Source organism: Coregonus clupeaformis, unplaced genomic scaffold (genome assembly GCF_020615455.1).
Source record: "Coregonus clupeaformis isolate EN_2021a unplaced genomic scaffold, ASM2061545v1 scaf0703, whole genome shotgun sequence".
Taxonomy (NCBI): Eukaryota; Metazoa; Chordata; class Actinopteri; order Salmoniformes; family Salmonidae; genus Coregonus; species Coregonus clupeaformis.
Window position 1 is genome coordinate 224,135 of NW_025534158.1, and position 25,010 is coordinate 249,144.

Below are 25,010 nucleotides of genomic sequence, written 5' to 3' on the forward strand. Positions count from 1 at the left end.
TTTCAGCTGGGCTCTTTACTCCACCATTTTGGATGTATCTGGACAGTAAAGCTGCATTTCCTTCAGCTGGGCTCTTTTTCTCCAGCATTTTGGATGTATCTGGACAGAAAGCTACCATTTCTTTCAGCTGGGCTCTTTACTCCAGCATTTTGGATGTATCTGGACAGAAGCTGCATTTCTTTCAGCTGGGCTCTTTACTCCCACCATTTTGGATGTATCTGGACAGTAAAAGCTGCATTTCTTTCAGCTGGGCTCTTTACTCCACCATTTTAGATGTATCTGGACAGTAAAGCTGCATTTCTTTCAGCTGGGCTCTTTACTCCACCATTTTGGATGTATCTGGACAGTAAAGCTGCATTTCTTTCAGCTGGGCTCTTTAATCCCAGCTTTGGATGTATCTGGACAGTAAAGCTGCATTTCTTTCAGCTGGGCTCTTTACTCCACCATTTTGGATGTATCTGGACAGTAAAGCTGCATTTCTTTCAGCTGGGCTCTTTACTCCACCATTTTGGATTTGAGATCAAATGTTTCATATCAGGAGACAGCACAGAATATCAGCTTTATTTCAGGCTGTTTTCCCACATACCCCAAGAGACACACACAAACACACACCCTCTCTTACGTCTGCAGTGATGTCGTTAAACTTGGTGATGAAGGCGTGCTGACGACATCCACGGTAACCTCAGATGCTATCACCATGACGACGTCAGAAACAGCACCCACAGGTGATCTGTCATTAAAATCAATAATGTTAACCCGATCAGTATGTTATCAATACATCACTAATCAATAAAAATCAAGTACATCTTAACAATACAACACTAATCAATCATATTAACCGATCAGCATGTTATCAATACATCACTAATCAATAATGAAATCAGTACATTAACAATACAACACTAATCAATCATATTAACCGATCAGATACGTTATCAATACATCACTAATCAATAATGAAATCAGTACATCAACAATACAACACTAATCAATCATAATAACCGATCAGAAATTATCAATACTATATTAATACAGCACTAATCAATAACATAACTGGATCGATACATTATCAATACAGACACCCAGCTGATACGGGTCCATAATGCTGCATAAATCTGCTTGTAAAACCGTCTCCAAAGTGCACAAAATGGTCTAGGATTCTCCTCTATTCAACACTGGCCATGTAATTATGATATATTACAATAGCCTAATTGACAAGTAACTCCTATGCTGAATATTTTGAGCATTCGAAATAGATCAACATCTTAGTTAGCTACCTCGCCCACCTTAGCCATTTGATCTCTGGTTCATTGAATGAGGAAATTATTTTAGAAAGTATTTGGTTGTAATTGTAATGTTGCAGGATGGCCAACCATCCTCCAGGAGAGTCCAGGCTGGCGATATTGGGTGTGCAGGATGGCCAACCATCCTCCAGGAGAGTCCAGGAGCGATACTGGGTGTGCAGGATGGCCAACCGTCCTCCAGGAGAGTCCAGGAGTGATACTGGGTGTGCAGGATGGCCAACCATCCTCCAGGAGAGTCCAGAGAGCGATACTGGATCGTGCAGGATGGCTAACCGTCCTCCAAGAGAGTCCAGGAGTGATACTGGGTGCTGCAGGATGGCTAAACCATCCTCCAGGAGAGTCCAGGAGCGATACTGGGTGTGGGATGGCCAACCGTCCTCCAGGAGAGTCCAGGAGTGATACTGGGTGTGCAGGATCGCCAACCATCCTCCAGGAGAGTCCAGGAGCGATACTGGATGTGCAGGATGGCCAACCGTCCTCCAGGAGGAGTCCAGGAGTGATACTGGGTGTGCAGGATGGCCAAACCATCCTCCAGGAGAGTCCAGGAGCGATACTGGGTGTGCAGGATGGCCAACCTCCTCCAGGAGAGTCCAGGAGTGATACTGGGTGTGCAGGATGGCCAACCATCCTCCAGGAGAGTCCAGGAGCGATACTGGGTGTGCAGGATGGCCAACCATCCTCCAGGGAGAGTTCAGGAGTGATACTGGGTGTGCAGGATGGCCAACCATCCTCCAGGAGAGTCCAGGAGGATACTGTGGGTGTGCAGGATGGCCAACCATCCTCCAGGAGAGTCCAGGAGCGATACTGGGTGTGCAGGATGGCCAACCCTCCTCCAGGAGAGAGATCCTGGATGTGCAGGATGGACAACCGTCCTCCAGGAGAGATACTGGGTGTGCAGGATGGCCAACCATCCTCCAGGAGAGATAGTGGGTGTGCAGGATGGCCAACCATCCTCCAGGAGAGTCCAGGAGCGATACTGGGTGTGCAGGATGGCCAACCCTCCTCCAGGACAGTCCAGGAGAGATACTAGGAGCAGGATGGCCAAGCCTCCTCCAGGAGAGATACTGGGTGCAGGATGGCCAACCATCCTCCAGGAGATACTGGGTGCAGGATGGCCAACCCTCCTCCAGGAGAGTCCAGGAGAGATACTAGGAGCAGGATGGCCAACCATCCTCCATGAGAGGAGATACTAGGTGTGCAGGCTTTTGCTCCAGCCCTGCTCTAACACAGCACATTGTAAAAAATAAAAATAAGCTTTCAACAGGACCTTGTTAAGCGGACTCTGGTGTATTTGAGCAGGGGCTCAAACAGACAGACAGGCAGACAGACAGGCAGACAGGCAGACAGACAGGCAGACAGGCAGACAGACAGGCGAGACAGGCAGACAGACAGGCAGACAGACAGACAGACAGACAGACAGACAGACAGACAGTGTTACCAGGGTTCCAGGAGAACTGCTCCATGTTTCGTAGACAGACAATGAGTAACAGAACATAGTTGCGAGTGAACCGCTCCTTTATATCTGTGGAGAGAGAGAGGGGGGAGGAGGGGAGAAAGAGGAGGGGAGAGAGAGAGGAGGGGAGAGAGAGAGAGAGGGGGAGGAGGGGAGAGAGAGAGAGAGAGAGAGAGAGAGGAGGGGGAGGAGAGAGAGAGAGAGAGAGAGAGAGGAGAAGAGCAGGATTACTGTTATATTTACCTCAATAACAATCCAGATGGAATAAAAATGTTTTAATGGCAGAATATGACCACCAGGGGTTAGAGAGGTCAGGGGTTAGAGAGGCCAGGGGTTAGAGAGGCCAGGGGTTAGAGAGGCCAAGGGTTAGAGAGGCCAAGGTTAGAGAGGCCAGGGGTTAGAGAGGCCAGGGGTTAGAGAGGCCAGGGGTTAGAGAGGCCAAGGTTAGAGAGGCCAGGGGTTAGAGAGGCCAGGGGTTAGAGAGGTTAGAGAGGCCAGGGGTTAGAGAGGTCAGGGGTTAGAGAGGCCAGGGGTTAGAGAGGTCAGGGGTTAGAGGGATTAGAGAGGCCAGGGGTTAGAGAAGGCCAAGGTTAGAGAGGCCAGGGGTTAGAGAGGCCAGGGGTAGAGGCCAGGGTTAGAGAGAGGCCAGGGGTTAGAGAGGCCAGGGGTTAGAGAGGCCAGGGGTTAGAGAGGCCAGGGTTAGAGAGGCCAGGGGTTAGAGAGGCCAGGGGTTGAGAGGGCCAGGGGTTAGAGAGGCCAGGGGTTAGAGAGTCAGGGGTAGAGGCCAGGGTTAGAGAGGCCAGGGGTTAGAGAGGCCAGGGTTAGAGAGGCCAGGGTTAGAGGCCAGGGGTTAGAGAGGCCAGGGTTAGAGAGGCCAGGGGTTAGAGGGTTAGAGAGGCCAGGGGTTAGAGAGGCCAGGGGTTAGAGAGGCCAGGGGTAGAGGTTAGAGGCCAGGGGTTAGAGAGGCCAGGGTTAGAGAGGCCAGGGGTTAGAGAGGCCAGGGTTAGAGAGGCCAGGGGTTGAGAGGCCAGGGGTTAGAGAGGCCAGGGGTTAGAGAGGTTGGAGAGGCCAGGGGTTAGAGAGGCCAGGGGTTAGAGGAGAGGTTAGAGAGGCCAGGGGTAGAGAGGCCAGGGGTTAGAGAGGCCAGGGGTTAGAGAGGCCAGGGGTTAGAGAGGCCAGGGGTTAGGAGAGGCCAGGGGTTAGAGAGGCCAGGGTTAGAGAGGTTAGAGAGGCCAGGGGTTAGAGAGGTCAGGGGTTAGAGAGGCCAGGGGTTAGAAGAGAGGCCAGGGGTTAGAGAGGCCAGGGTTGAGAGGTTAGAGAGGCCATGGGGTTAGAGAGGACAGGGTTAGAGAGGCCAGGGGTTAGAGAGGCCAGGGGTTAGAAAGGTTAGAGAGGCCAGGGTTGAGAGGACAGGGGTTAGAGAGGCCAGGGGTTAGAGAGGCCAGGGGTTAGAGAGGTTAGAGAGGCCAGGGGTTAGAGAGGTTAGAGAGGCCAGGGGTTAGAGAGGACAAGGGGTTAGAGAGGCCAGGGGTTAGAGAGAGGGTTAGAGAGGCCAGGGGTTAGAGAGGCCAGGGGTTAGAGAGGTTAGAGAGGCCAGGGGTTAGAGAGGCCAGGTGGAGGTTAGAGAGGCCAGGGGTTAGAGAGGCCAGGGGTTAGAGAGGCCAGGGTTAGAGAGGCCAAAGGGTTAGAGAGGCCAGGGGTTAGAGAGGCCAGGGGTTAGAGAGGTTAGAGAGGCCAGGGGTTAGAGAGGCCAGGGGTTAGAGAGGCCAGGGGTTAGAGAGGCCAGGGGTTAGAGGCCAGGGGTTAGAGAGGTCAGGGGTTAGAGGGGTTAGAGAGGCCAGGGGTTAGAGAGGCCAGGGGTTAGAGAGGTTAGAGAGGCCAGAGGTTAGAGAGGCCAGGGTTAGAGAGGCCAGGGGTTAGAGAGGCCAGGGGTTAGGGGGGTTAGAGAGGCCAGGGGTTAGAGAGGTTAGAGAGGCCAGGGTTAGAGAGGCCAGGGGTTAGAGAGGTTAGAGAGGCCAGGGGTTAGAGGCCAGGGGTTAGAGAGGTTAGAGAGGCCAGGGGTTAGAGGCCAGGGGTTAGAGGGTTAGAGAGGCCAGGGTTGAGAGGCCAGGGGTTAGAGAGGCCAGGGGTTAGAGAGGCCAGGGGTTAGAGAGGCCAGGAATTAGAGGGGGTTAGAGAGGCCAGGGGTTAGAGAGGCCAGGGGTTAGAGAGGCCAGGGGTTAGAGAGGCCAGGGGTTAGAGAGGCCAGGGGTTAGAGAGGCCAGGGGTTAGAGAGGCCAGGTAGAGAGGCCAGAGGGTTAGAGAGGCCAGGGGTTAGAGAGGCCAGGGGTTAGAGAGGCCAGGGTTAGAGGGCCAGGGGTTAGGAGAGGCCAGGGGTTAGAGAGGTTAGGGTAGAGGCCAGGGGTTGAGAGGCCAGGGTTAGAGGGGAGAGGCCAGGGGTTAGAGAGGCCAGAGGTTAGAGAGGCCAGGGGTTAGAGAGGCCAGGGGGTTAGAGAGGCCAGGGGTTGAGAGGCCAGGGGTTAGAGAGGCCAGGGGTTAGAGAGGCCAGGGGTTAGAGAGACAGGGGTTAGAGAGGCCAGGGGTTAGAGAGGCCGGGTTAGAGAGGACAGGGGGTTAGAGGCCAGGGGTTAGAGGTTAGAGGCCAGGGGTTAGAGAGGCCAGGGGTTAGAGAGGACAGGGGTTAGAGAGGCCAGGGGTTAGAGAGGCCAGGGGTTAGAGAGGCCAGGGGTTAGAGAGGCCAGGGGTTAGAGAGGACAGGGGTTAGAGAGGCCAGGGGTTAAAGAGGTTAGAGAGGCCAGGGGTTAGAGAGGCCAGGGGTTAGAGAGGCCAGGGGTTAGAGAGGTTAGAGAGGCCAGGGGTTAGAGAGGCCAGGGGTTAGAGAGGACAGGGGTTAGAGAGGCCAGGGGTTAGAGAGGACAGGGGTTAGAGAGGACAGGGGTTAGAGAGGCCAGGGGTTAGAGAGGCCAGGGGGTTAGAGAGGTTAGAGAGGCCAGGGGTTGAGAGGCCAGGGGTTAGGGAGGCCAGGGGTTAGAGAGGCCAGGGGTTAGAGAGGCCAGGGGTTAGAGAGGCCAGGGGTTAGAGAGGCCAGGGGTTAGAGAGGCCAGGGGTTAGAGAGGCCAGGGGTTAGAGAGGTTAGAGAGGCCAGGGGTTAGAGAGGCCAGGGGGTTAGAGGCCAGGGGTTAGAGAGGCCAGGGTTAGGGGTTAGAGAGGCCAGGGTTAGAGAGGTTAGAGAGGCCAGGGGTTAGAGAGGCCAGGGAGGTTAGAGAGGGGGTTAGAGAGGCCAGGGGTTAGAGAGGCCAGGGGGTTAGAGAGGCCAGGGGTTAGAGAGGCCAGGGGTTAGAGGAGAGAGGCCAGGGGTTAGAGAGGCCAGGGGTTAGAGAGGCCAGGGTTAGAGAGGCCAGGGGTTAGAGAGGCCAGGGGTTAGAGAGGCCAGGGTTAGAGAGGCCAGGGGTTAGAGAGGCCAGGGGTTAGAGAGGCCAGGGGGTTAGAGAGGCCAGGGGTTAGAGAGGCCAGGGGTTAGAGAGGTTAGGGGTTAGAGAGGCCAGGGGTTAGAGAGGCCAGGGGTTAGAGTAGAGGCCAGGGGTTAAGAGAGGTTAGAGGCCAGGGGTTAGAGAGGCCAGGGGTTAGAGAGGCCAGGGGTTAGAGAGGCCAGGGTTAGAGAGGCCAGGGGTTAGAGAGGCCAGGGGTTAGAGAGGCCAGGGGTTAGAGAGGTTAGAGAGGCCAGGGGGTTAGAGAGGCCAGGGGTTAGAGAGGACAGGGGTTAGAGAGGCCAGGGTTAGAGAGGCCAGGGGTTAGAGAGGACAGGGTTAGAGAGGCCAGGGGTTAAAGAGGTTAGAGAGGCCAGGGGTTAGAGAGGCCAGGGGTTAGAGAGGACAGGGGTTAGAGAGGCCAGGGGTTAGAGAGGCCAGGGGTTAGAGAGGCCAGGGGTTAGAGAGGCCAGGGGTTAGAGAGGCCAGGGGTTAGAGAGGACAGGGGTTAGAGAGGCCAGGGGTTAAAGAGGTTAGAGAGGCCAGGGGTTAGAGAGGCCAGGGGTTAGAGAGGCCAGGGGTTAGAGAGGTTAGAGAGGCCAGGGGTTAGAGAGGCCAGGGGTTAGAGGACAGGGGTTAGAGAGGCCAGGGGTTAGAGAGGACAGGGGTTAGAGAGGACAGGGGTTAGAGAGGCCAGGGGTTAGAGAGGCCAGGGGTTAGAGAGGTTAGAGAGGCCAGGGGTTAGAGAGGTCAGGGGTTAGAGAGGCCAGGGGTTAGAGAGGCCAGGGGTTAGAGAGGCCAGGGGTTAGAGAGGCCAGGGGTTAGAGAGGACAGGGGTTAGAGAGGCCAGGGGTTAGAGAGGCCAGGGGTTAGAGAGGTTAGAGAGGCCAGGGGTTAGAGAGGCCAGGGGTTAGAGAGGCCAGGGGTTAGAGAGGCCAGGGGTTAGAGAGGCCAGGGGTTAGAGAGGCCAGGGGTTAGGAGAGGCCAGGGTTAGAGAGGCCAGGGGTTAGAGAGGCCAGGGGTTAGAGAGGCCAGGGGTTGAGAGGCCAGGGGTTAGAGAGGCCAGGGTTAGAGAGGCCAGGGGGTTAGAGAGGCCAGGGGTTAGAGAGGCCAGGGTTGGTTAGAGAGGCCAGGGGTTAGAGGGTGAGGCCAGGGGTTGAGAGGCCAGGGGTTAGAGAGGCCAGGGGTTAGAGAGGTTAGAGAGGCCAGGGGTTAGAGAGGCCAGGGGTTAGAGAGGCCAGGGGTTAGAGAGGCCAGGGTTAGAGAGGCCAGGGGTTAGAGAGGCCAGGGTTAGAGAGGCCAGGGGTTAGGAGAGAGCCAGGGGTTAGAGAGGCCAGGGGTTAGAGGCCGGGGTTAGAGAGTGAGAGGCCAGGGGTTAGAGAGGCCAGGGGTTAGAGAGGCCAGGGGTTAGAGAGGCCAGGGTTAGAGAGGCCAGGGTTGAGAGGCCAGGGGTTAGAGAGGCCAGGGGGGTTGAGAGGCCAGGGTTAGAGAGGTTAGGGAGAGGCCAGGGGTTAGAGAGGCCAGGGGTTAGAGAGGCCAGGGGTTAGAGAGGCCAGGGGTTAGAGAGGCCAGGGGTTAGAGAGGCCAGGGGGGTTAGAGAGGCCAGGGGTTAGAGAGAGGCCAGGGGTTAGAGAGGCCAGGGGTTAGAGAGGCCAGGGGTTAGAGAGGCCAGAGGTTGAGAGGGGTTAGAGAGGCCAGGGGTTAGAGAGGCCAGGGGTTAGAGAGGCCAGGGTTAGAGAGGCCAGGGGTTAGAGAGGCCAGGGTTAGAGAGCCAGGGGTTAGAGAGGCCAGGGGTTAGAGAGGCCAGGGTTAGAGGCCAGGGTTAGAGAGGCCAGGGGTTAGAGAGGCCAGGGGTTAGAGAGGCCAGGGTTAGAGAGGCCAGGGGTTAGAGAGGCCAGGGGTTAGAGAGGCCAGGGGTTAGAGAGGCCAGGGGTTAGAGGCCAGGGGTTAGAGAGGCCAGGGGTTAGAGAGGCCAGGGGTTAGAGAGGCCAGGGTTAGAGAGGCCAGGGGTTAGAGAGGCCAGGGGTTAGAGGCCAGGGTTTAGAGAGGCCAGGGGTTAGAGAGGCCAGGGTTAGAGAGGCCAGGGGTTAGAGAGGCCAGGGTTAGAGAGGCCAGGGGTTAGAGAGGCCAGGGGTTAGAGAGGCCAGGGGTTAGAGAGGCCAGGGGTTAGAGAGGCCAGGGGTTAGAGAGGCCAGGGGTTAGAGAGGCCAGGGGTTAGGAGAGGCCAGGGGTTAGAGAGGCCAGGGGTTAGAGAGGCCAGGGGTTGGAGAGGCCAGGGGGTTAGAGGCCAGGGGTTAGAGAGGCCAGGGGTTAGAGAGGCCAGGGGTTAGAGAGGCCAGGGGTTAGAGAGGCCAGGGGTTGAGAGGCCAGGGGTTAGAGAGGCCAGGGTTAGAGAGGTTAGAGAGGCCAGGGGTTAGAGAGGCCAGGGGTTAGAGAGGCCAGGGGTTAGAGAGGCCAGGGGTTAGAGGCCAGGGGTTAGAGAGGCCAGGGGTTAGAGAGGCCAGGGTTAGAGGCCAGGGGTTAGAGAGGCCAGGGGTTAGAGAGGCCAGGGGTTAGAGAGGCCAGGGGTTAGAGAGGCCAGGGGTTAGAGAGGCCAGGGGTTAGAGAGGGTTAGAGAGGCCAGGGTTAGAGAGGCCAGGGGGTTAGAGAGGCCAGGGGTTAGAGAGGCCAGGGGTTAGAGAGGCCAGGGGTTAGAGAGGTTAGAGAGGCCAGGGGTTAGAGAGGACCAGGGGGTTAGAGGCCAGGGGTTAAGAGAGGCCAGGGGTTAGAGAGGCCAGGGTTATAGAGAGGCCAGGGGTTAGAGAGGCCAGGGTTAGAGGCCAGGGTTAGAGAGGTTAGAGGCCAGGGGTTAGAGAGGTTAGAGAGGCCAGGGGTTAGAGAGGCCAGGGGTTAGAGAGGCCAGGGTTGAGGGGTTAGAGAGGCCAGGGGTTAGAGAGGCCAGGGGTTAGAGAGGCCAGGGTTAGAGAGGCCAGGGGTTAGAGGGAGGGTTAGAGAGGCCAGGGGTTAGAGAGGCCAGGGGTTAGAGAGGCCAGGGGTTAGAGGCCAGGGGTTAGAGAGGCCAGGGGTTAGAGAGGCCAGGGGTTAGAGAGGCCAGAGGTTAGAGAGGCCAGGGGTTAGAGAGGCCAGGGGTTAGAGAGGCCAGGGGTTAGAGAGGCCAGGGGTTAGAGAGGCCAGGGGGTAGAGAGGCCAGGGTTAGAGAGGCCAGGGGTTAGAGAGGCCAGGGGTTAGAGAGGCCAGGGGTTAGAGAGGCCAGGGGTTAGAGAGGCCAGGGGTTAGAGAGGCCAGGGGTTAGAGAGGCCAGGGGTTAGAGAGGTTAGAGAGGCCAGGGGTTAGAGAGGCCAGGGGTTAGAGAGGTTAGAGAGGCCAGGGGTTAGAGAGGCCAGGGGTTAGAGAGGCCAGGGGGTTAGAGAGGCCAGGGGTTAGAGAGGCCAGGGTTAGAGAGGCCAGGTTAGAGAGGCCAGGGGTTAGAGGCCAGGGGTTAGAGAGGCCAGGGGTTAGAGAGGCCAGGGGTTAGAGAGGCCAGGGGTTAGAGAGGCCAGGGGTTAGAGAGGCCAGGGAGGTTAGAGAGGCCAGGGGTTAGAGAGGCCAGGGGTTAGAGAGGCCGTAAGAGGCCAGGGGTTAGAGAGGCCAGGGGTTAGAGAGGCCAGGGTTAGAGAGGCCAGGGGTTAGAGAGGCCAGGGTTAGAGAGGCCAGGGGTTAGAGAGGCCAGGGGTTAGAGAGGCCAGGGGTTAGGAGGGGTTAAGAGGCCAGGGTTAGGGAGAGGCCAGGGTTAGAGAGGCCAGGGGTTAGAGCGGGTTAGAGAGGCCAGGGGTTAGAGAGGCCAGGGGTTAGAGAGGCCAGGGTTAGAGAGGCCAGGGGTTAGAGAGGCCAGGGTTGAGAGAGGCCAGGGGTTAGAGAGGCCAGGGGTTAGGAGAGGCCAGGGGTTAGAGAGGCCAGGGGTTAGAGAGGCCAGGGGTTAGAGAGGCCAGGGGTTAGAGAGGCCAGGGGTTAGAGAGGCCAGGGTTAGAGAGGCCAGGGGGTTAGAGAGGCCAGGGGTTAGAGAGGCCAGGGGTTAGAGAGGCCAGGGGTTAGAGAGGCCAGGGGTTAGAGAGGCCAGGGGGTTAGAGGCCAGGGGTTAGAGAGGCCAGGGGTTAGAGAGGCCAGGGGTTAGAGAGGCCAGGGGTTAGAGAGGCCAGGGGTTAGAGAGGCCAGGAGGTTAGAGAGGCCAGGGGGTTAGAGAGGCCGAGAGGGTTAGAGAGGCCAGGGGTTAGAGGGTTAGAGAGGCCAGGGGTTAGAGAGGCCAGGGGTTAGAGAGGACAGGGTTAGAGAGGCCAGGGGTTAGAGAGGCCAGGGGTTAGAGAGGCCAGGGTTAGAGAGGCCAGGGGTTAGAGAGGCCAGGGGTTAGAGAGGCCAGGGGTTAGAGAGGCCAGGGGTTAGAGAGGCCAGGGGTTAGAGAGGTTAGAGAGGCCAGGGGTTAGAGAGGCCAGGGGTTAGAGAGGCCAGGGTTAGAGAAGAGGCCAGGGGTTAGAGAGGCCAGGGGTTAGGCGGGTTAGAGAGGCCAGGGGTTAGAGGCAGGGCCAGAGAGGTTAGGGCCAGGAGAGGCCAGGGTTAGGAGAGGCCAGGGGTTAGAGGCCAGGGTTAGAGAGGCCAGGGGTTAGAGGCCAGAGAGGCCAGGGGTTAGAGAGGGGGGCCAGGGTTAGAGAGGCCAGGAGGGCAGGGTTAGAGAGGCCAGGGGTTAGAGAGGCCAGGGGTTAGAGAGGCCAGGGTTAGAGTGAGAGGCCAGGGGTTAGAGAGGCCAGGGGTTAGAGAGGCCAGGGGTTAGAGAGGCCAGAGGGTTAGAGGCCAGGGTTAGAGGCCAGGGGTTTGAGAGGCCAGGGGTTAGAGAGGCCAGGGGTTAGAGAGGCCAGGGGTTAGAGAGGCCAGGGGTTAGAGAGGCCAGGGGTTAGAGAGGCCAGGGGTTAGAGAGGCCAGGGGTTAGAGAGGCCAGGGGAAGAGGCCAGGGGTTAGAGAGGCCAGGGTTAGAGGCCAGGGGTTAGAGAGGCCAGGGGTTAGAGAGGCCAGGGTTAGAGAGGCCAGGGGTTAGAGAGGCCAGGGGTTAGAGAGGCCAGGGGTTAGAGGCCAGGGGTTAGGGGTTAGAGGCCAGGGGTTAGAGAGGCCAGGGGTTAGAGAGGCCAGGGTTAGAGAGGCCAGGGGTTAGAGAGGCAGGGGTTAGAGAGGCCAGGGGTTAAGAGGCCAGGGGTTAGAGAGGCCAGAGGTTAGAGAGGGTTAGAGAGGCCAGGGTTAGAGGTCAGGGTTAGAGGCCAGGGGTTAGAGAGGCCAGGGGTTAGAGAGGCCAGGGGTTAGAGAGGCCAGGGGTTAGAGAGGCCAGGGTTAGAGAGGCCAGGGGTTAGAGAGGACAGGGGTTAGAGAGGCCAGGGGTTAGAGAGGCCAGGGTTAGAGAGGCCAGGGTTAGAGGCCAGGGTTAGAGAGGCCAGGTAGAGCCAGGGGTTAGAGAGGCCAGGGGTTAGAGAGGTCAGGGGTTAGAGAGGCCAGGGGTTGAGAGGCCAGGGGTTAGAGAGGCCAGGGGTTAGAGAGGCCAGGGGTTAGAGAGGCAGGGTTAGAGAGGCCAGGGTTAGAGAGGCCAGGGGTTAGAGGAGGGTTAGAGAGGCCAGGGGTTAGAGAGGCCAGGGGTTAGAGAGGCCAGGGGTTAGAGAGGCCAGGGGTTAGAGAGGCCAGGGGTTAGAGAGGCCAGGGTTAGAGAGGCCAGGGGTTAGAGAGGCCAGGGGTTAGAGAGGCTAGAGAGGCCAGGGGTTAGAGAGGCCAGGGGTTAGAGAGGCCAGGGGTTAGAGAGGCCAGGGGTTAGAGGCCAGGGGTTAGGAGAGGCCAGGGGTTAGAGAGGCCAGGGGTTAGAGAGGCCAGGGGTTAGAGAGGCCAGGGGTTAGAGAGGCCAGGGGTTGAGAGGCCAGGGGTTGAGAGGCCAGGGGTTGAGAGGCCAGGGTTGAGAGAGGCCAGGGTTAGGAGAGGCCTAGAGAGGCCAGGGGTTAGAGAGGCCAGGGGTTAGAGAGGCCAGGGGTTAGAGGCCAGGGGTTAGAGGCCAGGGGCAGGGGTTAGAGAGGCCAGGGGTTAGAGAGGCCAGGGGTTGGAGAGGCCAGGGTTAGGAGAGGGGTTAGAGGCCAGGGGTTAGAGGGGTTAGAGAGGCCAGGGGTTAGAGAGGCCAGGGGTTAGAGAGGCCAGGGGTTAGAGAGGCCAGGGGTTAGAGAGGCCAGGGGTTAGAGAGGCCAGGGTTAGAGAGGCCAGGGGTTAGAGAGGCCAGGGGTTAGAGAGGCCAGGGTTAGAGAGGCCAGGGGTTAGAGAGGCCAGGGGGTTGAGGGAGAGGCCAGGGTTAGAGAGGCCAGGGGTTAGAGAGGCCAGGGGTTAGAGAGGCCAGGGGTTAAGAGGCCAGGGGTTAGAGAGGCCAGGGGTTAGAGAGGCCAGGGGTTAGAGAGGCCAGGGGTTAGAGAGGCCAGGGGTTAGAGAGGCCAGGGGTTAGAGAGGCCAGGGGTTAGAGAGGCCAGGGGTTAGAGAGGCCAGGGGTTAGAGAGGCCAGGGGTTAGAGAGGCCAGGGGTTAGTTGTACTCACCACTGTTAGACATCTGAAAGAGGTTGTTCTTCTCAAACTTCTTAAACACACTTCCTTTGATCTCCACAAACTACAGAGAAACACAACAGTCACCGCTCTGTGTGTGTGTGTGTGTGTCTCAGTGTGTGTGTGTGTGTCTTAGTGTGCCTGTGTGTGTCTCAGTGTGTGTGTGTGTGTGTGTCTCAGTGTGTGTGTGTGTGTGTGTGTGTGTCTCAGTGTGCCTGTGTGTGTCTCAGTGTGTGTGTGTGTGTGTGTGTCTAAGTGTGTGTGTGTGTGTGTGTGTCTCAGTGTGTGTGTGTGTCTCAGTGTGTGTGTGTGTGTGTGTGTGTCAGTGTGTGTGTGTGTCTCAGTGTGTGTGTGTGTGTCTCAGTGTGTGTGTGTGTCTCTTAGTGTGTGTGTGTGTGTGTGTGTGTGTGTGTGTGTCTCAGTGTGCCTGTGTGTGTCTCAGTGTGTGTGTGTGTGTGTCTCAGTGTGTGTGTGTGTGTGTGTCTCAGTGTGCCTGTGTGTGTCTCAGTGTGTGTGTGTGTGCCTCAGTGTGTGTGTGTGTGTGTGTGTGTCTCAGTGTGCCTGTGTGTGTCTCAGTGTGTGTGTGTCTCAGTGTGTGTGTGTGTGTCAGTGTGTGTGTGTGTGTGTGTGTGTGTCTCAGTGTGTGTGTGTGTGTGTCTCAGTGTGCCTGTGTGTGTCTCAGTGTGTGTGTGTGTGTGTGTGTGTGTGTGTGTGTGTCTCAGTGTGTGTGTGTGTCTCAGTGTGTGTGTGTGTGTGTGTCTCAGTGTGTGTGTGTGTCTCAGTGTGTGTGTGTGTGTGTGTCTCATGTGTGTGTGTGTGTGTGTGTGTGTGTGTGTGTGTGTCTCAGTGTGTGTGTACTCACGTTGTTAGACATCATGATGGTGAGTAGAGACTTGTTGTGAGAGTTGAAGGCTACGTTGAGAGTAGTGGCCTGGACCATGATCAGGATAGCATGGAGAACTGACCCACACTCAGGAAAACACCCTAATAACACAGGATAGCATGGAGAACTGACCCACACTCAGGGAAACACCCTAATAACACAGGATAGCATGGAGAACTGACCCACACTCAGGAAAACACCCCAATAACACAGGATAGCATGGAGAACTGACCCACACTCAGGATAACACCCTAATAACACAGGATAGCATGGAGAACTGACCCACACTCAGGAAAACACCCCAATAACACAGGATAGCATGGAGAACTGACCCACACTCAGGAAAACACCCTAATAACACAGGATAGCATGGAGAACTGACCCACACTCAGGAAAACACCCCAATAACACAGGATAGCATGGAGAACTGACCCACACTCAGGGAAACAACCTAATAACACAGGATAGCATGGAGAACTGACCCACACTCAGGAAAAACACCCCAATAACACAGGATAGCATGGAGAACTGACCCACACACAGGAAAACACCTAATAACACAGGATAGCATGGAGAACTGACCCACACTCAGGGAAACACCCTAATAACACAGGATAGCATGGAGAACTGACCCACACTCAGGAAAACACCCTAATAACACAGGATAGCATGGAGAACTGACCCACACTCAGGAAAACACCCCAATAACACAGGATAGCATGGAGAACTGACCCACACTCAGGAAAACACCCCCAATAACACAGGATAGCATGGAGAACTGACCCACACTCAGGAAAACACCCTAATAACACAGGATAGCATGGAGAACTGACCCACACTCAGGAAAACACCCTAATAACACAGGATAGCATGGAGAACTTGACCCACACACAGGGGAAACACCCTAATAACACAGGATAGCATGGAGAACTGACCCACACTCAGGGAAACACCCTAATAACACAGGATAGCATGGAGAACTGACCCACACTCAGGGAAAACACCCTAATAACACAGGATAGCATGGAGAACTGACCCACACTCAGGAAAACACCCTAATAACACAGGATAGCATGGAGAACTGACCCACACTCAGGAAAACACCCTAATAACACAGGATAGCATGGAGAACCGACCCACACACAGGAAACACCCTAATAACACAGGATAGCATGGAGAACTGACCCACACACAGGGAAACACCCTAATAACACAGGATAGCATGGAGAACTGACCCACACTCAGGGAAACACCCTAATAACACAGGATAGCATGGAGAACTGACCCACACACAGGAAAACACCCCAATAACACAGGATAGCATGGAGAACTGACCCACACACAGGAAAACACCCTAATAACACAGGATAGCATGGAGAACTGACCCACACTCAGGGAAACACCCTAATAACACAGGATAGCATGGAGAACTGACCCACACACAGGGAAACACCCTAATAACACAGGATAGCATGGAGAACAGACCCACACTCAGGAAAACACCCTAATAACACAGGATAGCATGGAGAACTGACCCACACTCAGGAAAACACCCTAATAACACAGGATAGCATGGAGAACTGACCCACACTCAGGAAAACACCCCAATAACACAGGATAGCATGGAGAACTGACCCACACTCAGGAAAACACCCTAATAACACAGGATAGCATGGAGAACTGACCCACACTCAGGAAAACACCCTAATAACACAGGATAGCATGGAGAACTGACCCACACTCAGGAAACACCCCAATAACACAGGATAGCATGGAGAACTGACCCACACTCAGGAAAACACCCCAATAACACAGGATAGCATGGAGAACTGACCCACACTCAGGAAAACACCCCAACAACACAGGATAGCATGGAGAACTGACCCACACTCAGGAAAACACCCTAATAACACAGGATAGCATGGAGAACTGACCCACACTCAGGAAACACCCTAATAACACAGGATAGCATGGAGAACTGACCCACACACAGGGAAACACCCTAATAACACAGGATAGCATGGAGAACTGACCCACACTCAGGAAAACACCCTAATAACACAGGATAGCATGGAGAACTGACCCACACTCAGGAAAACACCCCAATAACACAGGATAGCATGGAGAACTGACCCACACTCAGGAAAACACCCCAATAACACAGGATAGCATGGAGAACTGACCCACACTCAGGAAAACACCCTAATAACACAGGATAGCATGGAGAACTGACCCACACTCAGGAAAACACCCTAATAACACAGGATAGCATGGAGAACTGACCCACACTCAGGGAAACACCCCAATAACACAGGATAGCATGGAGAACTGACCCACACTCAGGAAAACACCCCAATAACACAGGATAGCATGGAGAACTGGACCCACACACAGGAAAACACCCTAATAACACAGGATAGCATGGAGAACTGACCCACACTCAGGGAAACACCCTAATAACACAGGATAGCATGGAGAACTGACCCACACACAGGGAAACACCCTAATAACACAGGATAGCATGGAGAACTGACCCACACTCAGGAAAACACCCTAATAACACAGGATAGCATGGAGAACTGACCCACACTCAGGAAAACACCCTAATAACACAGGATAGCATGGAGAACTGACCCACACTCAGGAAAACACCCCAATAACACAGGATAGCATGGAGAACTGACCCACACTCAGGAAAACACCCCAGATAACACAGGATAGCATGGAGAACTGACCCACACTCAGGAAAAACACCCTAATAACACAGGATAGCATGGAGAACTGACCCACACTCAGGAAAACACCCTAATAACACAGGATAGCATGGAGAACTGACCCACACTCAGGGAAACACCCTAATAACACAGGATAGCATGGAGAACTGACCCACACTCAGGGAAACACCCTAATAACACACACACACAGTGACGGCCCTGAACTTGTCTGAACCGTGTCAGTGCTTCTCCTGCCGATGGGGAACTAACCCCTTTCATTCCCTGTGAAATAACCAGCATCAGCCGTGCATAAGAGGGGTGTGACAGTGGTGTGACCTACCTGGACCTACCACCCCTAACAAACCATAACCTCAGGTCAAAACTGTTACAACACACACACACAGGAAAACAACCTCCCATGAGGAAGTGAGGTACAACTGGCTTTTTGTTCTCAACTGGCTTACCTGGTTAAATAAAGGTGAAATAAAATTTTTAAAAATAAGGTAAGGATACAGACATATAGAACAGCCATGAGGAAGTGGGGTACAACTCCTAAATGAGCTCTCTTCTTCTCTTTGGGTTCTGTAGCGGTCCAGTAGAGGGCGTCCAGAATGTCCTGACCAAACGAAGAGAACAACCTGTCTGCTACCTGCAGGGGAAACACACATATAGATGGTTGGTCTGTTGTGTCTCTGTGTAGAGGCTGTGTGTCTCGGTGTAGAGGCTGTGTGTCTCGGTGTAGAGGCTGTGTGTCTCGGTGTAGAGGCTGTGTGTCTCGGTGTAGAGGCCGTGTGTCTCGGTGTAGAGGCCGTGTGTCTCGGTGTAGAGGCCGTGTGTCTCGGTGTAGAGGCTGTGTGTCTCGGTGTAGAGGCTGTGTGTCTCGGTGTAGAGGCTGTGTGTCTCAGTGTAAAGGCTGTGCGTCTCGGTGTAGAGGCTGTGTGTCTCAGTGTAGAGGCTGTGTGTCTCGGTGTAGAGGCTGTGTGTCTCGGTGTAGAGGCCGTGTGTCTCGGTGTAGAGGCCGTGTGTCTCGGTGTAGAGGCCGTGTGTCTCGGTGTAGAGGCTGTGTGTCTCGGTGTAGAGGCTGTGTGTCTCAGCGTAGAGGCTGTGTGTCTCGGTGTAGAGGCTGTGTGCCTCAGTGTAGAGGCTGTGTGTCTCGGTGTAGAGGCTGTGTGTCTCAGTGTAGAGGCTGTGTGTCTCGGTGTAGATGCTGTGTGTCTCGGTGTAGAGGCTGTGTGTCTCGGTGTAGAGGCTGTGTGTCTCGGTGTAGAGGCTGTGTGTCTCTGTGTAGAGGCTGTGTGTCTCGGTATAGAGGCTGTGTGTCTCAGTGTAGAGGCTGTGTGTCTCAGTGTAGAGGCTGTGTGTCTCGGTGTAGAGGCTGTGTGTCTCTGTGTGTGTGTCTCGGTGTAGAGGCGGTGTGTCTCGGTGTAGAGGCTGTCTGTCTCGGTGTAGAGGCCGTGTGTCTCAGTGTAGAGGCTGTGTGTCTCAGTGTAGAGGCCGTGTGTCTCGGTGTAGAGGCCGTGTGTCTCGGTGTAGAGGCCGTGTGTCTCAGTGTAGAGGCCGTGTGTCTCGGTGTAGAGGCTGTGTGTCTCGGTGTAGAGGCTGTGTGTCTCAGTGTAGAGGCTGTGTGTCTCAGTGTAGAGGCTGTGTGTCTCTGTGTAGAGGCTGTGTGTCTCATTGTAGAGGCTGTGCGTCTCAGTGTAGAGGCTGTGCGTCTCGGTGTAGAGGCTGTGCGTCTCGGTGTAGAGGCTGTGCGTCTCGGTGTAGAGGCTGTGCGTCTCGGTGTAGAGGCTGTGTGTCTCGGTGTAGAGGCTGTGTGTCTCGGTGTAGAGGCTGTGTGTCTCGGTGTAGAGGCTGTGTGTCTCAGTGTAGAGGCTGTGTGTCTCAGTGTAGAGAGGCTGTGTGTCTCAGTGTAGAGGCTGTGTGTCTCAGTGTAGAGGCTGTGTGTCTCGGTGTAGAGGCTGTGTGTCTCTGTGTGTGTGTCTCGGTGTAGAGGCGGTGTGTCTCGGTGTAGAGGCTGTCTGTCTCGGTGTAGAGGCCGTGTGTCTCAGTGTAGAGGCTGTGTGTCTCGGTGTAGAGGCTGTGTGTCTCGGTGTAGAGGCCGTGTGTCTCGGTGTAGAGGCCGTGTGTCTCGGTGTAGAGGCTGTGTGTCTCGGTGTAGAGGCTGTGTGTCTCAGTGTAGAGGCTGTGTGTCTCAGTGTAGAGGCTGTGTGTAGAGGCTGTGTGTCTCAGTGTAGAGGCTGTGTGTCTCAGCGTAGAGGCTGTGTGTCTCGGTGTAGAGGCTGTGTGTCTCGGTGTAGAGGCTGTGTGTCTCGGTGTAGAGGCTGTGTGTCTCGGTGTAGAAGCTGTGTGTCTCTGTGTAGAGGCTGTGTGTAGAGGCTGTGTGTCTCAGTGTAGAGGCTGTGTGTCTCAGCGTAGAGGCTCTGTGTCTCGGTGTAGAGGCTGTGTGTCTCGGTGTAGAGGCTGTGTGTCTCGGTGTAGAGGCGGTGTGTCTCAGTGTAGAGGCTGTGTGTCTCGGTGTAGAGGCTGTGTGTCTCGGTGTAGAGGCTGTGTGTCTCAGTGTAGAGGCTGTGCGTCTCGGTGTAGAGGCTGTGTGTCTCGGTGTAGAGGCTGTGTGTCTCGGTGTAGAGGCTGTGTGTCTCAGTGTAGAGCCTGTGTGTCGCTGTGTGTCTCAGTGTAGAGGCTGTGTGTATCGGTGTAGAGGCTATGCGTCTCGGTGTAGAGGCTGTGTGTCTCAGTGTAGAGGCTGTGTGTCTCAGTGTAGAGGCTGTGCGTCTCGGTGTAGAGGCTGTGTGTCTCGGTGTAGAGGCTGTGTGTCTCTGTGTAGAGGCTCTCCGTGTAGAGGCTGTGCGTCTCGGTGTAGAGGCTGTGCGTCTCGGTGTAGAGGCTGTGCGTCTCGGTGTAGAGGCTGTGTGTCTCGGTGTAGAGGCTGTGTTTCTCGGTGTAGAGGCTGTGTGTCTCTGTGTGTGTCTCAGTGTAGAGGCTGTGTGTCTCAGTGTAGAGGCTGTGTGTCTCGGTGTAGAGGCTGTGTGTCTCAGCGTAGAGGCTGTGTGTCTCGGTGTAGAGGCTGTGTGTCTCGGTGTAGAGGCTGTGTGTCTCGGTGTAGAGGCTGTGTGTCTCGGTGTAGAGGCTGTGTGTCTCGGTGTAGAGGCTGTGTGTCTCTGTGTGTGTCTCGGTGTAGAGGCTGTGTGTCTCGGTGTAGAGGCTGTGTGTCTCGGTGTAGAGGCTGTGTGTCTCGGTGTAGAGGCTGTGTGTCTCGGTGTAGAGGCTGTGTGTCTCGGTGTAGAGGCTGTGTGTCTCAGGTGTAGAGGCTGTGTGTCTCAGCGTAGAGGCTGTGTGTCTCAGCGTAGAGGCTGTGTGTCTCAGCGTAGAGGCTGTGTGTCTCGGTGTAGAGGCTGTGTGTCTCGGTGTAGAGGCTGTGTGTCTCGGTGTAGAGGCTGTGTGTCTCGGTGTAGAGGCTGTGTGTCTCGGTGTAGAGGCTGTGTGTCTCAGTGTAGAGGCTGTGTGTCTCGGTGTAGAGGATGTGTGTAGAGGCTGTGTGTCTCAGTGTAGAGGCTGTGTGTCTCAGTGTAGAGGCTGTGTGTCTCGGTGTAGAGGCTGTGTGTAGAGGCTGTGTGTCTCGGTGTAGAGGCTGTGTGTCTCGGTGTAGAGGCTGTGTGTCTCGGTGTAGAGGCTGTGTGTCTCTGTGTAGAGGCTGTGTGTAGAGGCTGTGTGTCTCAGTGTAGAGGCTGTGTGTCTCAGCGTAGAGGCTGTGTGTCTCGGTGTAGAGGCTGTGTGTCTCGGTGTAGAGGCTGTGTGTCTCGGTGTAGAGGCTGTGTGTCTCGGTGTAGAGGCTGTGTGTCTCTGTGTAGAGGCTGTGTGTAGAGGCTGTGTGTCTCAGTGTAGAGGCTGTGTGTCTCAGCGTAGAGGCTCTGTGTCTCGGTGTAGAGGCTGTGTGTCTCGGTGTAGAGGCTGTGTGTCTCGGTGTAGAGGCGGTGTGTCTCGGTGTAGAGGCGGTGTGTCTCAGTGTAGAGGCTGTGTGTCTCGGTGTAGAGGCTGTGTGTCTCGGTGTAGAGGCTGTGTGTCTCAGTGTAGAGGCTGTGCGTCTCGGTGTAGAGGCTGTGTGTCTCGGTGTAGAGGCTGTGTGTCTCGGTGTAGAGGCTGTGTGTCTCAGTGTAGAGCCTGTGTGTCGCTGTGTGTCTCAGTGTAGAGGCTGTGTGTCTCGGTGTAGAGGCTGTGCGTCTCGGTGTAGAGGCTGTGTGTCTCAGTGTAGAGGCTGTGTGTCTCAGTGTAGAGGCTGTGTGTCTCAGTGTAGAGGCTGTGTGTCTCAGTGTAGAGGCTGTGCGTCTCGGTGTAGAGGCTGTGTGTCTCGGTGTAGAGGCTGTGTGTCTCTGTGTAGAGGCTCTCCGTGTAGAGGCTGTGCGTCTCGGTGTAGAGGCTGTGCGTCTCGGTGTAGAGGCTGTGTGTCTCGGTGTAGAGGCTGTGTTTCTCGGTGTAGAGGCTGTGTGTCTCTGTGTGTGTCTCAGTGTAGAGGCTGTGTGTCTCAGTGTAGAGGCTGTGTGTCTCAGTGTAGAGGCTGTGTGTCTCAGTGTAGAGGCTGTGTGTCTCAGTGTAGAGGCTCTCCGTGTAGAGGCTGTGCGTCTCGGTGTAGAGGCTGTGCGTCTCGGTGTAGAGGCTGTGCGTCTCGGTGTAGAGGCTGTGTGTCTCGGTGTAGAGGCTGTGTGTCTCGGTGTAGAGGCTGTGTGTCTCTGTGTGTGTCTCAGTGTAGAGGCTGTGTGTCTCGGTGTAGAGGCTGTGTGTCTCAGTGTAGAGGCTGTGTGTCTCTGTGTAGAGGCTGTGTGTCTCGGTGTAGAGGCTGTGTGTCTCAGTGTAGAGGCTGTGTGTCTCAGTGTAGAGGCTGTGTGTCTCTGTGTAGAGGCTGTGTGTCTCGGTGTAGAGGCTGTGTGTCTCGGTGTAGAGGCTGTGTGTCTCGGTGTAGAGGCTGTGTGTCTCAGTGTAGAGGCTGTGTGTCTCGGTGTAGAGGCTGTGTGTCTCGGTGTAGAGGCTCTGTGTAGAGGCTGTGTGTCTCGGTGTAGAGGCTGTGTGTCTCGGTGTAGAGGCTGTGTGTCTCAGTGTAGAGGCTGTGTGTCTCAGTGTAGAGGCTGTGTGTCTCAGTGTAGAGGCTGTGTGTCTCAGTGTAGAGGCTGTGTGTCTCGGTGTAGAGGCTGTGTGTCTCGGTGTAGAGGCTGTGTGTCTCGGTGTAGAGGCTGTGTGTCTCGGTGTAGAGGCTGTGTGTCTCAGTGTAGAGGCTGTGTGTCTCGGTGTAGAGGCTGTGTGTCTCGGTGTAGAGGCTGTGTGTCTCGGTGTAGAGGCTGTGTGTCTCGGTGTAGAGGCTGTGTGTCTCGGTGTAGAGGCTGTGTGTCTCGGTGTAGAGGCTGTGTGTCGGTGTAGAGGCTGTGTGTCTCGGTGTAGAGGCTGTGTGTCTCGGTGTAGAGAGGCTGTGTGTCCCAGTGTGTGTACCTCTAGCATGTTGTAGATTATATATAGTTTGATGACAGACTGTCCTCTGATCAGGTGATACATCATGCTGTAGTCTACGTAGCTCATCATGACGTAACACAACACCATGATGAAACCCTTCAACACGTCGCAGACCTGGGCTGGCTGGAGGAGAGGAGACCCACTGTGGAGAGGAGAGGAGAGGGAGGGAGAGAGGGAGAGAGGGAGAGGGAGAGAGAGAGAGTGAGGGAGAGAGGGAGAGAGGGAGAGAGGAGAGAGGGAGAGGGAGGGAGAGAGGGAGAGAGAGAGAGAGAGAGAGAGAGAGAGAGAGGGAGAGAGAGAGAGAGAGAGAGAGAGAGAGAGAGAGAGAGAGAGGAGAGAGAGAGACGGAGAGGGAGAGAGGAGAGAGAGAGAGAGAGAGAGAGAGAGAGAGAGAGAGGGAGAGAGAGACGGAGAGGGAGAGAGAGCGAGGGAGAGAGAGAGGGAGATGGTTAGTGTGATGAAAACCTGCATTCGGAAAGTATTCAGACCCCTTGAATTTTTCCACATTTTGTTACGTTACAGCCTTATTCTAAAATTGATTAAATAAATAATGACAAAGCAAAAATTGGTTTTTACATTTTTACAAATTTATAAAAAAATAAAAAAATGAAATATCACATTTTACATAAGTATTCAGACCCTTTACTCAGTACTTTGTTGAAGCACCTTTGGCAGCGATTACAGCCTAGAGTCTTCTTGGGCATGACGCTACAAGCTTGGCACACCTGTATTTGGGGAGTTTCTCCCATTCTTCTCTGCAGATCCTCTCAAGCTCTGTCAGGTTGCATGGGGAGTGTCGCTGCACAGCTATTTTCAGGTCTCTCCAGAGATGTTCGATCGGGTTCAAGTCCGGGCTCTGCTGGGCCACTCAAGGACTTTCAGAGACTTGTCCCGAAGCCACTCCTGTGTTGTCTTGGCTGTGTGCTTAGGGTCGTTGTCCTGTTGGAAGGTGAACCTTCAACATAGTCTGAGGTCCTGAGCGCTGTGAAGCAGGTTTTCATCAACAATCTCTCTGTACTTTGCTCCGTTCATCTTTCGCTCGATCCTGACTAGCCTCCCAGTCCCTGCCGCTGAAAAACATCCCCACAGCATGATGCTGCCACCACCATGCTTCACCGTAGGGATGGTGCCAGGTTTCCTCCAGACGTGATGCTTGGCCAAAGAGTTCAATCTTGGTTTCATCAGACCACAGAATCTTGTTTCTCATGGTCAATGAGTCTTTAGGTGCCTTTTGGCAAACTCCAAGTGGGCTGTCATGTGCCTTTTACTGAGGAGTGGCTTCCGTCTGGCCACTGTACCATAAAGGCCTGATTGGTGGAGTGCTGCAGAGATGGTTGTCCTTCTGGAAGGTTCTCCCATCTCCAGAGAGGAACTCTGGAGCTCTGTCAGAGTGAGCATCGGGTTCTTGGTCACCTCCCTGACCAAGTCCCTTCTCCCCCGATTGCTCAGTTTGGCCGGGCGGCCAGCTCTAGGAAGAGTCTTGGTGGTTCCAAACTTCTTCCATTTAAGAACGATGGAGGCCAATGTGTTCTTGGGGACCTTCAATACTGCAGACATTTTTTGGTATCCTTCCCCAGATCTGTGCCTTGACACAATCCTGTCTTGGAGCTCTACGGACAATTCCTTCGACCTCATGGCTTGGTTTTTGCTCTGACATTCACTGTCAACTGTGGGATCTTATTTAGACAGGTGTGTTTCCAAGTCATGTCCAATCAATAGTATTTACCACAGGTGGACTCCAATCAAGTTGTAGAAACATCAAGGATGATCAATGGAAACAGGATGCACCTGAGCTCAATTTCAAGTCTCATAGCAAAGGGTCTGAACACTTATGTAAATAAGGTTTCTGTATTTTAATACATTTGCAAAAATTTCTAAAAACATGTTTTTGCTTTGTCATTATGGGGTACTGTGTGTAGATTGATGAGGGTAAAAAAATATTTAACACATTTTAGAATAAGGCTGTAACGAAACAAAAAGTGGAAAACGTCCCTGGGGTCTGAATACTTTCCGAATGCATTGTATATCAGTGCTCTGATTACAATGAAGAGCAAGACGTGCCGCTCTGTTTTCGGCCAGCTGCAGCTTAACTAGGTTTGTATGTTTCCTTGAATTTGTTCTGGACCTGGGGACTGTGAAAAGACCCCTGGTGGCATGTCTGATGGGGTAAGTGTGTGTGTCAGTGCTGTGTGTAAGTTGACTATGCAAACCATTTTGAATTTCCAACACATTGTTTCTTTTAAAAACAAGAAGTGACACAGTCAGTCTTTCCTCAACTCTTAGCCAAGAGAGACCGGCATGCATAGTATTGATATTAGTCCTCTGATTACAATGAAGAGCAAGACGTGCCGCTCTGTTCTGGACCAGCTGCAGATTAACTAGGTCTTTCTTTGCAGCACTGGACCACATGACTGGACAATTATCAAGATAAGACAAAACTAGAGCCTGCAGGACTTGCTTTGTGGAGTGTGGTGTCAAAAAAGCAGAGCATCTCTTTATTACGGACCTCTCCCCATCTTTACAACCATTGAATCTATATGTTTTGACCATGACAGTTTACAATCTAAGGTAACACAAAGTAATTTAGTCTCCTCAACTTGTTCAACAGCCACACGATTAATTACCAGATTCAGCTGAGGTCTAGAACTTAGGGAATGATTTGTACAAAATACAATGCTCTTAGTTTTAGAGATGTTCAGGACCAGTTTATTAGTGGCCACCCATTCCAAAACAGACTGCAACTCTTTGTTAAGGGTTTCAGTGACTTCATTAGCTGTGGTTGCTGATGCGTATATGGTTGAATCATCAGCATACATGGACACATGCTTTGTTTAATGCCAGTGGCAGATCATTGGTAAAAATATAAAATAGTAGAGGGCCTAGAGAGCTGCCCTGTGGTACACCACACTTTACATGTTGACATTAGAAAAGCTTCCATTAAAGAAAACCCTTTGAGTTCTATTAGATAGATAGCTTTGAATCCACGATATGGCAGAGGTTGAAAAGCCATAACACATACGTTTTCTCAACAAGTTTGCTAAGAGCTGGTAGCAAGCTGATAGGTCTGCTGTTAGAACCAGTAAAGGCCGCTTTACCATTCTTGGGTAGCG

General features: G+C 54.2%; 1 pseudogene; it reads right to left on the bottom strand.

Moving 5' to 3' along the window:
- Positions 1-22,044, bottom strand: part of LOC121564243 — a 41,611-nt pseudogene extending 19,567 nt beyond the window's left edge.
- Between the last annotated feature and the right edge of the window lie 2,966 nt (positions 22,045-25,010).